This window comes from Rhinolophus sinicus, linkage group LG06, assembly GCF_036562045.2.
Source record: "Rhinolophus sinicus isolate RSC01 linkage group LG06, ASM3656204v1, whole genome shotgun sequence".
Classification (NCBI taxonomy): domain Eukaryota; kingdom Metazoa; phylum Chordata; class Mammalia; order Chiroptera; family Rhinolophidae; genus Rhinolophus; species Rhinolophus sinicus.
In genome coordinates, this window is record NC_133756.1 from 163,437,422 (window position 1) to 163,450,693 (window position 13,272).

Here is a 13,272-nt window from a genome sequence, read left to right on the forward strand (position 1 = left end):
GCTTGTGGTCAGAGTGGGGAGGTGCAGACCTCATGGTATGAGATGGTGCCAAAGTGGCAGGAGTGGAGGGGGCAGGCACCATACCCCATCACCCCATTTTCCGGCACAGAGCTCCAAGTAGTTTGTGACCTCTGACATTGAACCTTCTCTGTTGTGTGAAGGTGTAGCTCTTAAAGTAGGAGGATAGAAAATATTTAATAGTTTGTTAGCTTTATAACTTAAGTATTGGAAATAGGGCATATGGTCTACGCTTGTGAGTCTTGATAGAGGTTTATCAATATTGAGTCTTTTCAAAGAACCAGCTTTTAGTTCTGTTAATTTCTCCATGATACATTTGTTTTCTAAATCACGGATGTATGTTTTTATCTTTATTATTTGCTTCCTTCCACTTTGGGTTCGACTTGCTGGTTTTTTCCCCCCTTGCTTCTTGATATGAGCACTTAAATCATTGATTCTCAGCCTTTTTTCTTTTTGATATGTACATCTAAGTCTCTGCAATTATCTTCAAGCACAGATTTCCCTGCATATGATAATATAATATGGTATGAGACAGCGTATCTTTATTATATCCAGTTCAAAATATCTTCAGATTTTCATTGTGATTTGTTCCCTACCTATAGATTACTGAGAACAGTTACACTTGATTTCCAAATATTTTGGAATTTTTATAGCCCATTTATATTTAATATAATTATTTTTATATATCTGGGTTTATACCCACCACCTTTCTCTTCATTTCTATTTGTCTCAATTGTGTTTTGGACATTTTTAACTTCTTTTTTATTAATTATTTTTTAAATTCCAATTTCTCTTTTATTGTCTGGTTAGTTATCCATTCCTTTATTCTTCTTCCAGTGGTTGCACTAGAAATTATCAAATGCACCCCTGGCTTTTTGGGATGTATCTCAAAATAGTTCTTTTACCACTTTGGACGGTGCAAGAAACCTTAAATGTCTTTCACTTCATTGACCTCTCTTACCTGTTGTTATGTATTAATTCCATTTATGTCTTAATTCCCACACGCCATCCTAGACAATCAATATGCATTTGGATTTTCCCACATAGTTACTCTTTCATTTTTGAAAGATACTTTCTCTAGGTATAGAATCCTAAGTTGGTCAGTGTTTTCCTCCAGCAGCTTAAATAGACAGTTCTATTGTCTTTGGCTTCCATTGTTTCTGTGGAAATTTCAGCCATTAATTAGTCTTATTATTGACCTTTTGAAAATAGTATTTTTCCCCTTTTTGCTGCTTTTACGATTTTTTCCTTCTCCTTTGTTTTCACCAGTTTCACTGTGGTGTACCTACATGTGGTTTTCCTTTGTATGTCTCCACTTGAGCTTTTACAGAGCTCCTGATATCCATAATTAAACATGACCTGGCACGTTTCCCCAGTTGTGGGAAATTCTTGATCAAACTCTCTTCAAATATTGCTTCTGACCCCTTTCTCTCTCTTGTCTTTCTCTGGAACTCCCACTGTACTTATGTCAGGCACGTTCACCCAAACTTGCCGTCCTTGGTCTTTTCTGTTTTACGTCCTTTTTTTCTCTGTGTGCTTCAAATCAAGTATTTTCTGCTAACCTAGCTTCCTGTTTACTGATCTCTTCCACGTATTCTTCTCTGCTATTCTAACCACCTTTTGAATTCTTGTTTCTGACTTGAGAGCCATTCGATTCTATTTGTAGGTTCCTGTTCTCTGGTGAAATTCTCCATCTTTTCATTTATTTTCTTCAACATATGAATGCATGTTTCTGATAACCCCCAGTATTTGGGTCTGCTGTTGGTCTGTTTCTATTGTCATTTGTTTGTTTTTTTTGTTTGTTTGTTTTGCTTGATTTTTAATTGTTTGACCCTGCTTCCTGGCACTTGTGGTAATTTTTCATTGACTCTTGGATATTGTGTGTGAATATCTGGATGATGCTCATTTCTTCCAAAGGGGATGTTTGTTCCTTTGGTACATGGAACACAGATGGATCAGCTCGCTGTTGTCAGGGTCGGACATGGTTCGAGGCTACACTTCATGATTTTGTGTCTCTTTCTGGGACATAGCCTTTCAGGGTTCTTGATTGAAAGCTGAAGCATTTACCAGGACCCCCACCTCCTTGGTAGGCCCTGAACTCCAACTTTTGCTTCCCCAGGATCAAGAGGCTGCTGAAATCAACTGAGCAAAATGTTGAGCTCATTTCTCTGTGGTTCCCTTCTCTCTGGGACCTTAACCCTTGAGTCCTGGCTGCCTTGGCTATCCTCCAAGTCTTTTCCACACCTAGGTTTTTCTGTTTTTGTTTTTATCCAACTTCTATGGTTGTTCTTAGCTGAAAGAGTACCCTGGACACAGTCACTACTCTATGTGGTTGGAAGCAGAGTTCCCATTATGTGTCTTAATATCTGCCCCCTGCAGACTCTTTTATGCCTGAGAGGTGGACACACAGAGTGGCTGTGAGAGTTGGAGCCTCAGATTGACAGCTCTTGGGGGTCTACTAGTTAGGGGAGGGTCCCTACCTCTGTTGCTTCCAACTGCATGACCTTGAGGAAGCTGCTGGATCTGTCAGGGCCTTAGTTTTCTCCTCTGCAAAGTGGGTCTAATGTGACCTGTGCTGTGTGTGTCATAGACTTTGTGTGAGGATGAGCCATGGGGAATGCAGCCCAGTGTACTGGGAGAATGAAGAAGTGACTTTTTTGTTTCATAAAGAAGATGCCGTGGGCCCCAAATAAAGGAACAGAGTCAGAACAAGAGCCTTTTGCTGTGTGAAGTTACCAAACCCTTGATAGACATTTACGAATAATCTGCAAGGGGTGGCGAGTGCTCCAGGAAACCTTCCCCAGGGGGCCCATCTTCCACAAGACACCAAACACACTTTCCCGATGAGCTGAATCTCATGGAGCAGAAGCAGAACAACAGAATGTGCACTAGGGCCGCACGTTCTGAAAGGTCAGGTGGAGCGAGGCGGGCGAATGGCCCGGAAGCTGGCTTTTCTCGGGAGCCTTGCCCAGCGTTCCCTTCTCGGGGCTTCCATTGGACTCCCAGCCTGTCTCGATAAGGGTCTACTGGTCCCACGGTGCCACAGTCACCCATGTGTATGTGTGTCCTCCTGCGTGCATGCATGAGACTGGTCCCAAACCTGACTGCCCTTGGAGCCCCTGGGGACAGTTGAAAATCTCTGAATGTGAAGCCCCACATTTTTTAAAGTTCCCAGGTGAAGCAGGGACTGTCCGAGACACTGGCCAAGATATTCAGCTTCCTTGGACTAGGAAACCACCAGAGGCCAGAGTGGGCCTGGTTGAATGAAGGCGAGAAGGGGAGGGGAGGGGAGGGTTGGAAGCAGGCAGGGGAGGGGAGGGGAGAGTTGGAAGCAGGGAGGGGAAGGGAGGGGAGGGTTGGAAGCAGGGAGGGGAGGGGAGGGGAGAGTTGGAAGCAGGGAGGGGAGGGGAGGGGAGGATTGCAAGCAGGGAGGGGAGGGGAGTGGCAGGTAACATCAGTGGGCCTGGGGCCCAGAGCCTCTCATCCTATCAGAACAAGCCCAGCTCCTCTGTGGTGGGCCTTGCAGCAGGAGCTGGCATTTTAGCTGAGTAATTCCTGCCTTTCTTAGAGATAAGACTACATTTATATTAATGCAGGTCTTACTATGCTGGGAAATGCAGCCTTCCCCAAGTGCCTCACCTGCTGCTTTCTTAGTGTCTCCTTACCCGTGATAAGGAAAATGCCATTAACCTGAGAACATCACCGTGATTTTCTGAAGAATGGGTGTTCCGGACCCCACCCACCCCGGCCTTCAGAACCCCATTTGTTCTGTAGAAATAGGACCCGGTCATATCAAGTCTTCATTAACCCCCCACCCTTTTGTTCATTTTTTGATGAATCAAAATCAGGGCACCGCCGGTACCGAGATATGACATTGAGGGTTCTGAATCGGCCCCTTAGGGACCATCCTTTCTCAGAGACCCAGGTCTCTCTGCGAATCTTGCTCTGTCTTCATTCCCCTTGTTCTCATTCCTTTCTTTTCTCTTCCCTTTCCTAATTTGATTCTTCTTCTTTATCTGATAAAGAAAAGTCTTCACACTTTGAAAGTGGACGGGTGACTACAGGAGGGAGGGTGCAGCCTTCCCTCGTCACTTTTCCCAGCATGCAGGTGGTTTCAGGATGGGTCCAGCTGAGAGGGTTCTCATTCCAGGCCAGCAGATTCATGACTTGTTGAGGGAAGGACAGTGAAATACCAGGCGGGGTCCTTCCTGCTGCTGTTGGGGCCCCGTCTAGCATGTTGATGTCTTGGAAAACCTGCCCACAGAGGTAGATCTGGGCCCAGGGTGGGGGTCACGCAGCCTGTGCCCAGCTGGAGCCTGGTGACCACTCAGCCTCTGCATCTTGCGTGCAGGCACACCTGTCGTCTGTTGGGAAGAGCCCCAAATCACTCCTTCACTCCCCCTGCCCCCGCCTGCCCCCACCAGGGCTGGTTCTCTGGCCTCAGCCCCACAAATGAAAAGGAAAATGTCTCCAAAGGCCAGATGCTTATCTGAGAAACAGGTTTCTCAGTCCCCACCTAGCCCTCTGTTGCTCTGAACCATTTTCTCCTTTGTTCTGGGTCCTAGTTTTGCTCTGCAGAGATTTTTCAGACTGAAGGGAGCTTAAAATTGCCCCCGGAGATCAGACAGATGCCGATCCTCTCCCTGGCTGTGCTGGCCTCCACTGTTAAGGTGGTGGGCAGGGAAGGCCTGAGCCAGTCCAGGCCAGGCCAGCAGGAAATAAAGGTTTCCCTTGTCCCCCTCCCCCCAGACCTCTTCCTTCTTCCCTTTCCCTTAGCTGTGGGAAGTTCTTCCCCTTTCTCCACTTCCCCCGTCTCCAGATGTCTGCTGGCCTCATGATGGTAACCCTGTTCACCTATCAGAATTATTTGGGAAAAGAAAGTCATTTACACCTTAGTATGAATTAGCTGACTAATTTGCCTTTTCTCAGGTTATTTGTGCTCTAAGTCAAGGAAAAGTTTAGGGCTGCCATATAGACAGTTGGGGCAGCTATAGGAGAACAGGAGTGCGGGGTGGGGGGAGGCTGAGGAAGGTCATAGCCAGAGCCCAGGTACTTACACACGCAAGCTGCTACCCCCAATACCTCCCTTACTTTGCACTGTCCATGGACAACGGACTTTGAAAATCACTCTCACCATCTGAGAGTGATTTGTGGCATCAGCAGGGACAGAGCATAGAGAGAACTGGGCAAAGAGGAGATCCCGGGAGCGGCCTAAGACAGCGAACACTAAATCGCTTAGGTTATTCTTCTGAAGAAGTGATTTTGTGTGAAGCGTAGAAGCAGGGCTGATTTTGTAGAACAGCTTCCCTCTGAGACAGGCAGAGCTGCTCCCCCCCCCAGAGGCAGTGAGGTCTCTGTCACAGAGGGTAGGCTCTCTTAGGGTCAGCTGTCACTAGAGGAGAGGCCTTGCATGTTGTCAGGAGTTGTGCCGGACCAGGTACTTGGCAGCCCTTGGCTAAAATACACATCCCAGTTCCCACCCATCCTGCCCCACCCCCACATTTGATAGCCTGCCATCCTGAGTGACCTCCCCCATAGCAGCCATCCCCCTCTGATACTTGTTTACCTGTTTGTTTGCTTGTTCTCTGTCTGCCTCCCCCCCATGGGAAGGGAAGCCTGTGGGAACAGGGACTCATCGGCAGCGTTCACTTTGTGTCTCCAGCACCTGCTCTGGGCCTGGCTCTTAGACAGGTTCAGTGAATGAATGAATGAATGAATGTCCATTGTGTGAACAAATGAATGGCTGAGCGGCCAGGTGTGGGAGTTGCTGGCCCAGGTGGCTGAGGGCTCCCTCTGTTCAGCCCCTCTGCACCTGTAATAATTGTCCTAATAAACAGCTATTACAAGCAGACAGCCAGATGCCAGCTTCTCGGGTCATCACAGTGGTGACCACTGGTGTCCAGGTGCTGAGCTTGCTTTACGTGGGGGACCCGTGCTGGGTGCTCTGGGTCTAGCACCCCAGCAGCCTGTCTAGTATTGGGACCAAGGAGGAAACAGGCCCCAGATGCTACATAATTTGTCCAAGGCCACCCGTGACACATGCAGGGACCCGGAAAGAGATGGCTGACGCCTGGCACCATCATTGAATTCTCTGGAAAGCTCTATTCTGATAGGTAGAGACTTTTATGAGTCCTCTGGGACCAGCTCTTCCACGAGCACCTGTTGAGCACCTGCTATTTGTCGGGTCCAAAGGCATGTTGCATCTTCCTTTCCTTGGTGATGGGCGGCAGTGCAGGGGCAGCCCAACTTTGGGCTCCCCTGGTAATGGCACAGAGAAGACTTCTGTCCCAAGGAGTCTGAAATACTTCCTGGCCCCGGGATACAGGCTGGCCCATCACTGAGACATTGCACTGTGGATGGAAGGACCCCAGTGGCTACCCAGGCACACGAAGGGAGGGGGCGCCAACATCACAGAGACATGTCCAGCCCTGGGCCCACAGACACTGTTAGGTCAGCCAGGAAACACCCGCCCACCTGTGAACAACATGCCGAGGCGCCCGAAGCGAGGAAAGGCTGTGCGACAACGTGGAGGCCATTTGCTGCTGGCATCCGGGCTGATGATGGGCACTGTCCATGTTGGCCATTCCGGGTACTTTCGGTCCCCTGTGCCCTGCTCCAGTGCGACTGTTACAGCCTTCTAAGTGCTGTGTCATCTGTGTCACGTTGTGTCACGCGATGGCAATGCCGCAGGGGCAACGATCGGAGGGATGTACAATGGCCCCTTCCCAGCTGCCCTCCCCTCTCGCCCCTCCATCTCCCCGCCCCCCAGCCGCCACCCGAGTCCCCTCCAGGCCCAGGCCTTCTCCCTTCTCGGAGCCGCTATCCCCTCCTCTTCATCTTCCTGGCTCCTGGGGACACGTTAGGGCTCAGCTGTGAAGCCACTCCCTCTGGGGAACCTTCCAGAACCTCCCATGACCTTTCTTTCTCAGGCCCTTCTGTACTTCTGTAGCCCGTCAGTTGTCTGACTTTCCCAGGTGACGGTAAGCCCTGTGCAGGCAGGTCTGTCTTTCCCTCAGTGGCCATGGCTCACAGCCCAGGGGTTGCACATAGTCGGACCTTAGTAAATATGCTTAAGAGGAAAACTCGTTGAATAACTGGCCCAACTCTGTGCCTTTTCCCTAGGCTCCTAGAGCACACTTCTGGTGTCATTTTCAGGCTAGAATCTGGAGCCATTAAATCATGACAAAATAGCCTGGATCTGACGTGGGGGGTGGGCAGAGAACAAACAAGATCATGAAGTGACTTATGCGGTAGATGGAAGGCGGTAAAGTCTATGGAGAAGAGTGAAGCTGGGAAGGGGACGGGGGGGGGGGGTAGTAAGACAGCGAGTGCGTGAGAGTGAGTGGGTGAGCCCACTAACGTGTGAGCGAACGACTGATGGGTGAGTGAGTGAACGCATGAGCCAGGGGATGCGCGCGTAAATGAGTGGATTAATGAACAAATGATGGGTAAGCAGATGAATTGGATGAATGAGTTAATGAATGAGTGAGTAAATCACGGGTGAGAGAATGAATGAACCCCCAGCCAGCCATCGTGGTGCGATCAAAAGAACCAGGGCACAGGCGCCTGGGCTGTCTCCTTCTCGGGCACCTACCTGCTTGAGCACTGGCCGGACCCCCGTGCCCAGGAGTCCTCGGGGAGGCGGCTTGGTCAGACAACCCTACCTCGTGCACTTGGCCTGTCCTTTCAGCCAGCCTGCCCCCCCACACCGCTGTCCGCACCCCGCTGCAGCATTGGTTCCCTTCACGGGGAGGCGCACAGCTGATCCGTGCTGCAGACACTTAGCACGGGAACCCTTAGGGGGCCAGGTGGACTTCTCTTGGTCTCGACACAGAGAGCTCGCTCACCTCCTCCATGGAAAGCCCATGTGACCAGCTGTGTAATCAGATATGTTTTGAAACTGAACACTACTCTGTCAAAATGTTTCAGGAATGTGCGGCCAACTGGCCCTTAGGCAGGAGTGGTTTTCTCTAAATTGGTGCTGTACAGATAAAAATCCGATACATTGGCCATTTTTCCTTAAACAATAAAAGGGTCTGGTGTAAGCCTGCAGGGTACACAGCATGTCAGTGTTTTCAATAATAGTCACCCTTTTCCTGATGATAAAACCAATCTGTGTTCATTGCAGAAATCTTAGACAACAGAAAGAAACAGAAAGCAGAAATTAAAAGCCATCAATTGGTTTTCCGTCAGTAATAGGAAGAGGCTCTGTGGCTAAACTGTCCCCGGGTCACGCGTGGCTTTGAGCCCTTGACACATGGCTTGTCTGAACCAGGGTGTGCTGTGAGTGTAAAATACACACTGGGGGACGAAGAAGGTCGAATGCCTCATTGATACTTTTTATGTTGATTATATGCTGAAAAGATAGTATTTTTATAGACTAGGCTACATGCATGTTTTTATTAATCGCACCTGATTACTTTTACTTTCTAATGGGGCTGCTGGAATATCTCCATTACCTGTGTGTCTCCTGTCACGTTCCTGTTGGACAGTGACATGCTGTAGGGCCCAGGCACGCCCTCCGCGAGGACACTGAAAAGTTCCCTTGAGGGGATGATTCCTGAGTGGAACCTGGTGGAGGTTCAAGATTCTGATCCGCAGTGTGGGGTCAGGAAGATCGGTAGCCGTGCTGCTGAGGCTTCTGGTTCATTGGCTCCTTCATGTCTCCCGCAAACACTGGGCCACTGCTTTGGGCTGGGTACCCAGCAGGCAGGCCCTGGGAATACAGGGCGCGGAGTGTCCCCCCCACCGCCCCACAGACGCCCGCGGCCCACTCAGCGGCAGGACGGAGACCCTAGACCTAGCGGCGGCCCTGACACAAAACAGAACTGGCCCCAAGTCATAGGCACATGAAGGCACAGATGGAGGCCAAGGCTTCCAGGGAAAGACCATCCGTGGCCCCACAGAAACCCGGAAGATCTTTTATTCCGCTTTTGGGGTCTCACAGGAAAGCATCCGGATCGTCCCATACGGACACCTAAGCCTTGTCCTGTCTGTCCAGGGAGCTCGGGCTTTGCTTGGTCTTTGGGAAAGCTGCATGAGGCCACACTGGTCCAAGAGGATCCCCTCTGGAGCAAGACAGGCTGCAGCCAGTGCCTGTGACACAGGGTCCGGCCTCCCTAGAAATGGATCTTTAGGGAAGCTGCTCAGAGTCACTGACCCCAGGGGAGCAGTGACGAGGTGTGGTGCCCCCACCCCCACCCCTGCCCCAGCACCCAGTACAGGATGCAGGACAGTGGGGCTGTGTGACAAGAGCCACTTCAGTTGTGTGCACACACTCTCCGCAGGGCAGCACCTCCAGTTCCATCCTGGCTCCCAGCCTAGGGGCCTCAAGCAGCCTTCAGCCAGCGGACCTGGTCCTGACCCGTCAGAGGCTCGTGGGGCTGGGGAGACCGCACATCTCGGGAGGAAGGCCCTGCCTCTGCAGAGTGGGTCAAGCTCAGAAGGAGATTCCTTCTGCCTGGGACACGGACGTCCTTTGTTCTCTTGGGGGCCTCCATGAAATAAAGAAAGAAAGGCGATCGCTGTTACTCAGAGCAGGGCAGTCTGAAGTTCTTTTATTCTTTCAAGAGCCTGGAAGAGGAATTAACCAGCGGACAAGACTTTCCTTTTGAGAAGCGTGGAGTCAGCGAGCCGTGACGCGGAGTTTCCACACTCTGCTGGGCAGAGTGGTCCAGCCGCTGGCTCAGCCTTGTTCTGCTGCAGGGAGGGTGTCCCAGTCCCCCACCCTCACCCCCATCCCCCACTGGCCGGGATGCTTAAGGGAGGCGAGGTGTCTGTCCTCATGGAGTTAATGCTGTGATTCCCGCAGGGTCACTCGGGAGGAAGGAGCTATTGAGACAGTCTGACTTCTCCCCACACCTCCAAGGCAGGGACCCCCCCTCCGGGCTGGGGGCCTCTGTGTGAAGCCACTTGCAGACGGGGTTAATTGCCTAAGAAACCGAGTATTTGTAGACAGCTTAGCACAGTGCTGAGCAGGAAGCCCTATACCACTGCTTGTAAAATAAACACAAACGGGACATCTGTAGTGTGCCAGGACCAGGACGGGGAAGGGGTGCTGAGTGCAGAAAGTACGAAGGAGACATGAGGGTGGGGGGACAGAAACGGGCCGGAGTGCCTGGACAGAGCCCCAAGAGGAGCCAGCAGAACAAACGCGAGTAATGCAACTGAGTGGACGGGACCAGGGAGGCTTCCAGGAGGAGGTGGCGGCCGGCTGAGCTGGTGGGTTCTAACCTAACCAGGGTGTGTTTTAGAGTTCTTAGGAATTCTCAGAAGGCGGGCCTTGGGTTAAGGAAACACATAAAGCTTCTGAAAACCCTGGGATGGAAACAACACCCATGGATTCTGTTGGGGGGAAAAAATCCCCCAGACAGAACTTCATGCTTGGGCTGCGTTCCAGGACGCTGGGCTGGCAGTTTCTGTGCCCGCAGAGCCTCCCCGTCCAGCTCAGCTTGCAGTTCTCGGCTCGGGGGTTCTGACATCATGCAAGGGAAGGAAATGACAGCGGTCCGGTCTCCCGCCCACCATCTCTGTTATAAATTCCCCAGGCACGTCTTCCCCGGGTGTAATTACATCCCCAGTCACTTTTAGCGCATTAAGTCACATACCTGTTTGGGGTTTGTTGCTTTCCTACATGGGTTGCCCACCGGAAGCTCTAAAGGGGCACAGAGCCAGCGCGGGAGCTGGATGGTGGCCGTTGGTGCTCACAGTAGCCCTGAGTCATGAGCCGATCACTTCTTCCATGCTCCTTCCCCACCCTGGACTGGTGGTGAGTCAGTAGCATTTATTTAGCACCTCTGAGTGCAGAGATCCGTGCTGGGGACAAAGCTGTCCTGTGCAGGGGTGGCCAGGGCCAAGGGACAGAGCCCCCTGGACATGGTACCACCCCTCCACCAACGGAGGGCAGAACAAACCAAATGCCCACCTCTCTAATTCCGTGTGTGTGTGTGTGTGTGTGTGTGTGTGTGTGTTCACTTCAAGGAAAGAGCCCTAGTTTGGCGGCACAGAGGGGGTGGTGAGGAGACCTAGATTTAAGGCCAAAGCTTTCTGGACTGTGACCTCAAGCCCAGCACGTCACCTCCCCAGGCCTGCGCATTCTCATCTGACAAATATAGGATAAGCAGATCATCCCCTTCTCCCCCTCCCCCAGGTCTTCCCTGAGGGTGCATGCCCCTAGAGGACATGTAACAATGTCTGGAAACATTTTTGGCTGTCACCCTGGGAGGGGAAGGTGCTACCAGCTCCACATGCCACAGGACACAGGCCGGCCCCTAAGACAAAGGCCTCTCCGGCCTCACTTGCGGCAGTGCCGAGCTTGAGAAGCCCCAGACCTCCATATTAGAAGAGACCACCGCTGAAGTAACGCCTGACCCAGGTCCCCCGGCCAGGCAAGGCAGAGGGTATGGTTCTGCCACGCTTTGCAGAGCGTGGTTTGGTCACCTTTTCACTAAGATGGAGATGGCCTGGGGAGTGCTCAGACATGTGCCGCGAGGCAGAGAGCAAGATGTTCTTTCTTGTGGGCAGCCAAGGAGGAGAAACTGATGTTGAAAATAAAACACTGCTGGAAAGGGCCGCTAACAAGGGTGACATTCTCCCGACATTTGCTCAGTTGTCTCCTATGTCCCTGTCACTCTGTGCCTGTACTCATGGTGAGTATTGAAATGTCAGCAAAGACGTAAATGGCTAACTGTGGGTGAGATCCCAGTGACACGGAAGGGCAACGGGTGGCAAAACAACAGCCCAGAACGTCCCTTAATCAAATATAGCATTTAAACTAATGAGACTGGTTTTTACTAATTCATGAGCCAGGAATTAATTCTACTGGTAAAATCTGTCCCTTTGGATTTTTAATGATGAGAATCATTGAGTCAAAAAGCAGAACATTCCGTATTAATGCAACAGTTGATCTATAGGGCCTGTTTATAAGCAGTCAGAGACTCGGAGTAAAGACAGAATCCCAAAAGGTAGCCCACGTGAGACAGCCGAAACCACCACCAGAATGAAACGAACTCTTTCAAGTCCTCTAACTTGGGAAATAACGTAGAAGAATCTCATTCCTCCTCCACGATTTTGGGGGCATGTCGTTTTTATTTTTTGTTTGTCCCTGAAATCCCGACATCCAAGAACTCCTGGCCTGGCTATAAGTGGCCTGGGGACAGAATTGGTCCTTTCTGGCCCATCCTCTCACCTGTCCTGTGCAGAGGCCACCCTGCCTGCATCTCCCCTCCCTTTGCTGAAGCAATTCCACACTGTCCACCTGGGAAGACTGGGGGAGGGGCGAAGGGAAGCAGACGGCAGGAGAAGGCAAAGCAAGGGAGTCGACTGAGATATGGCCAAGGAAATGATGCTTTACAGCAAGCAGATGTGCTGAATACCTGGCTACAACATAAATTACGGAAACAAGAAGTGAAACAATTTCTTGGGCAAAGCCATACAGTCACTGCCCCAGGAGGAAGCAGGGAGCTGCGATGCCTAAGAGACTGTCGCCCACCCTGTAGCGCCCAAAATGGCCCAAACACGAAGCCCCAGAGCCCTCTCAGGGTCAGAAGTCAAGTGTCACTTCCTAAACATTTGGGAATGCCAATGTACCCAGAACTAAGGAATTATATTTACTCTTTTTCACAAATTATACGTTGTATATTTCTGCAAAACCCTTTGCGACTTGAAAATAAATTTAGAAAGACGATATTACAGCTACACAATCTTTGTTCTTTACCAGCAAGGATAAGACAATGAAGTTATATAATACTGTGTGTGTGTGTGTGTGTGTGTGATTCTTCCCTGTCCTGAAAACTTGAACTTTTAGGGACCGGGTCTCCCTGGCATGGCAGAGACCGTGGACAGCTGTTTCCGGCGGGGACTTGGCCCGCCTAGCGCATGTCTCCAACGCTGCTCTCGCTGTCCAAGGTGCAGACAAAGGGTCCTTTAGGGCCATGCAGCGCCTCTTGGCAAGGCCAGCCCAAGGACGGGCTAACCTTCCTGCATCTCTCCAAGTTCAAGAAATTCACAAACTTGAACCTGCATGAGAGGCAGAGGGGGGAGGGGAGACCATGACAGTGACAGGATGACAGCAGTAGTAACAGTGGCCACCACTGCCCAGCTTCCCCTTGTGTTGGGTGTGGAGCTGCAGCCAGACACACCCTGGAGGCTGTGGGGGAGAAGGCAGAGGCTCTGTGAGGCTAAGGAGACTCTCCCAAGGTCACAGGGCTGGGAAGTGCCAGAGCTGGAACCAGGCTCCATCCCATTGCCCCCACC

The 13,272-nt window shown here is 51.1% G+C and overlaps 1 protein-coding gene across 9 annotated transcripts in view; it reads left to right on the top strand.

Annotated features, from left to right (window-relative positions):
• The window catches only part of ANO1 (anoctamin 1), a 155,482-nt gene that overhangs the window by 62,931 nt on the left and 79,279 nt on the right, over positions 1–13,272 (top strand). The window lies entirely within an intron of this gene.